General features: G+C 32.6%; 1 pseudogene; it reads right to left on the reverse strand.

The window, feature by feature from the left end:
• Positions 1–2,761: 2,761 nt before the first annotated feature.
• LOC149206714 (ethylene-responsive transcription factor ERF024 pseudogene) lies at positions 2,762–3,768 on the reverse strand (annotated as a pseudogene).
• Positions 3,769–4,496: the final 728 nt, after the last annotated feature.

A 4,496-nucleotide genomic window follows, 5' to 3' on the forward strand; every position in this document is an offset into this window, starting at 1 on the left:
AAAATTTGTAGAATAATTCTAAAGAAAATAAATATAGGTAGCATGCAATTCGGTAGGATTGGTTAAATGGACAATTTCTATACAAGGGAAAATAATAATTCAAGGAGATGGTAGAGGAAAAAATTGCACTAAAATCTTCCTTGAATGGATAGCCATGATTTGAAAATGGAATTATATAATGTTTCATATATTTTAGTAATGTATGGGTGGGAAAATTAAAGTTATTGACTTATAGGGCCCATATTAGGGACAGGTCCCACTTTGATGATTTGTGGTCTAGAAATTATTGCAGCATTTTGTAGGAATTAAATGAATTTTTTGGTGTAAAACTTTTTTGAATGAATTTTCCAACCTCTTCGTGTTGTTCAACACCTTAAGAGATTTCCAACTAGGAAATGATCACCCCAATAGGAGAGTTTGTGCAAAGTTATGCCTCTTGCTTATTGACCATCATGATATAAAGTGAATGCCACATCGATTTCCAATACTCAAACTTGTAGAGGTAGTCACATGTGGACTTTCAAGACGATTTTAGCTAGTCCAAAACCATAACCCTAATCTAGAGTTATGACATGCAAAAACCCTAGCTGAAACCTTATATCACTATCAAGCTAAGGTAAATATTGGACTAGTTTCATTCTTATTGTATTTGAATATTTCTTTACAAATATTTGAGCACTAAGAGTGGGATATTGAAGCACAATATATAAACTAGAAGATATAGTGAGTGCACTTTCTTTGCATTTTCATTTTTGCATTAAGAAAAATGAGTAAGGGATATGCATCACCTTTTAGCTAAGTTTTTCTGTATTGGGATTTCCTAAAGTACATCTTATGTTCATTGTATAAATAATGTGTTATTTACACAATTTTTTTCATTTTCATTTTAATTTATTTTAGTATTTTAGATGCTAAAATAATATAAAATTTGAATCCAAAATAAATGCCATCTAGTATGGCTTTACTTATTTTCGCAATTGATAGATTCCAAATTAACTAAGAAAACCTGTGAGTTTTCTTCATATATATCAACATTTCCTAGATTTACTATTATAACACATTATTTTAGCCATATAAAATATAAACTTCATTTCATTTTTTTCTTATTTTTTTTTTTTTTTTTAATTTACTATTTTTAACTAAATCCATTATATGCGGATTCAAATATAATTTCACATACTTATTTATTTAATAACAAACTATATAAATTTCTTCACACTTCTACACTCATATATATTTTAAAAAATACATATACTAAACAAATAAAACCAGAAATAATTAATACTCTTGAGAAGTTAAAAAATTTCCATACCTATTCAATATACAGCATTTATAATCAAAATCAAAACACTCATTTGCAAACATACATTCAATTAACACTTCTTCTCATCAAAATGTCTTGACTAACTTATTCAATTACTTCAAAAAAAAAAAAAAAGTTAATTAAATCAAAGACATGATTCATTAATTTTTAAGCTTCCAGAAAATATAAAGTAGTGTGCAACTTTCCTTCCTGTATTATGCATTGCATAATCACTTCCCAGTTATGTGCAATTCGCATTAAAATGTCTTAACTTATTCAATTATTTTGAAAAAGGTTATTTAAATCTACAACATGATTTTTAAGCTTCCAGAAAATATAAAAGAGTGTGAAACTTTCATTCCTGTTTTATGCGCGGCATAATCACTTCCCAGTCATGTGCAATTTTAATCTTGAATTCAATATTTTTCTCCTTCTCAGTCAGGTGTATTTTTAATATTTAATTAAAAAAATTCCATATTCGACATTGTATTTTCCAAATAAAGATCTTATTAGACAGTTTTTATAATTTACACGTTGTAATTTTATTTAATTGAATATTATCAGCTCTTAATTGAAACTGGACAACTCTATTGAATATTATAAAACTTAATTAAACCATATTCATATTTCACAGCTGAGTCATCATCAACTCCTCTTGACAGGTCTCCCAAGCTTTTGAGTTTTTACTATTATATTATTAAATAACATTAAATCTGACAAAGCAAAATGAAGTCAAATAATTGATTTTTACTTCTGTTTCAAACAATTAACATAACTTGTATCAATTAAATTTCCAAAATCTGCCGTGCAAATAAAAATTCCCTTATTACCCGGGATGTAGGCAACTAAATTTGAACTTGCAAAACAGCAGAATGAGAAACAACTCCATCAGTGATTAAGAAGCAAATTTGCTACAAACCCAACAAATTCAAAAAAGTAACTGAACATTCATTGGTACTATCATGACCGCTTTAATAATTGATTTTTATATCTGTTTCAAACAATTAACTTAACTCTCCACCAGTGATTAAGAAACAAATTGCTACAAATCCAACAAATTCAATTCATCAGTACTGACAGCTACTCTAATAATTAATTTTTATTTGTTTCAAATAATTAACTTAATCTATATCAATTAAATTTCTAAAATCTAGTTTACCAGGTCTTAGATAAATGGTGATTAGATGCATTATTAAAGCATTTCTTTATGTAAAATCACTTATTCAATTCTTATTTAAATTAGAATGATGCAATCAACATGACCATAATTCAATTCCCTACCCAAATTAAAGTGATATAATAAACATGATGATAATATATTACCGCCCAAACTTTAAAAAAAAAAATACCAAAATCTATAATCTAAATAAAAATGCCCTTACTACTTGTCATATGGGCAACTAAACTTGAACTTGCTGTAAAAATGCCCTTACTACTTGGCATATGGGCAACTAAACTTGAACTTGCAGAACAGAAAAATGAGAAACAACTCCATCAATAATTAAGAAACAAATTTACTACAAACCCAATAAATTGGAAAAAGTAACTGAACATTCATCGAGTTCTACCTGACAATTTTTTTTTTTTTGCTTTTTTGTCTTTTTCAACTGAAGAAATCGCGCCATCTATCTCGCGCCATCTCTTGGGATACCATAACAGCTTATGCATTAGAAGTTACATCAGGCATCGATCCACAGTCCTCATTTTGTTCACTTCTCAAAGTGCCAGAGAAATAGTTCATCGACGCCAGTATCTTCATTGAATTCGTCTGCATTGAACCATTGGTTATCAACCATACAATAAGGCGCAGGTGGCAACAGCAGGCCTTCGGCCATGTTTGTAAGAAACGCAGCCAAGTCTACCATCTTATCCTCACTCTGCTTATTATTTGTCTCATTAACCGCTGCCTTCTCCTGTAGATCCCCGGGCTGTTGAGAACTCTGAGGAGTAATGGGGAGATTATCGAATTCTGCAGCTGCCAGTGCAGCTGCCTGTATATCTTTCGCTGAAGAAGAAGAAGGACGGGGAAGATGATGGACAGTTTCCGGGAAATTGAGAATAGCCGAGTGGCCTTTTAAACACAGAGCGGCCACGTCGTGTGCACGAGCTGCCATTTCTGGTGTGGGGAAGGAGCCGAGCCAGATACGAGATTTCTTCCTGGGCTCCCTTATTTCCGAGACCCACTTTCCCCATCTCCTTTTTCTCACCCCTCTGTACATTGGATGGTGCGTTTCTCCACTGCTCTTAATTTTTCTCTCTTTCTCCATCCTCTTCTCACTCGATTCTAATTGCTGCACGTTAAAATCTCCTTCGGCTGTGCTGCTGCTAACTCGTATCGCCGCTAAATTTGGAGTCGCTGCCTCGCCTTGCGCTTCTTGGTACGCTGCAGCCATTGACATTACTCTTTGACAGTCGTCCAGAATCCGGGAGAATTCATTCATTCATTGCTCTGACCATTGAGCACAGTGGGGTCCAACCTTTTTTTGCACCAAAGGACACAGGAGTTATTTAAAAGTAGTCTGTAGCCCCAAAAAGGATGTACTGTCATCATCAATTGTTTGATCTTTTAACCAACTGTTTTGATTTAATATTTTGCAATTGCACGTTGCACGCTGTGGGGCTACCCTACTATTCTCTGCACTTTCCTCGTGGAGTTGAAATAATTGTATCCCCCATTCGCCCACATAAAGCCGAAGATCACATCTCAACTAATTTTATTTCACGTGCATCAGTATGGGCGACAGCAACTCAACTTCTAGTTATCTCCATAGATCTCTGGAGGGTGCTCTGATATTGGTCAGAATTGAAAGTGTAAAAGGGTACTCTGATATTTGTCAGAATTGAATGTAAAAAAGGGTTCTCTGATATTTTTGCTCTAATATTTGTCAGAATTGAAAGTGTAAATGATTGCAATTGGGTAGAAGCCAAAGTGTTTTGGAAATTTCTCAAGATACGAAAATAAAAATGAAATTTTAATTGTCAGGGGATTAAATATTGTATTTTGGATCATTAGCTTTCTTGTTTTTTGCTTTTTGTAATTTATAATTCAAATTAATGATGAGCTGATTCAACCTTCTAAGAGTCCCGTTCACTGAAAAGACAATGCTAGTTGTATTGTCTCTAATGTCTCAAGGCATCAAATTCCAAAATGAAATGTTTTTCTGATTCCACTACCCTAGAAGTGCAAAAAGTA

This window comes from Pinus tabuliformis, chromosome 1_2, assembly GCF_031772625.1.
Source record: "Pinus tabuliformis cultivar Carrire ecotype Pingquan chromosome 1_2, CPIR1, whole genome shotgun sequence".
Taxonomy (NCBI): Eukaryota; Viridiplantae; Streptophyta; class Pinopsida; order Pinales; family Pinaceae; genus Pinus; species Pinus tabuliformis.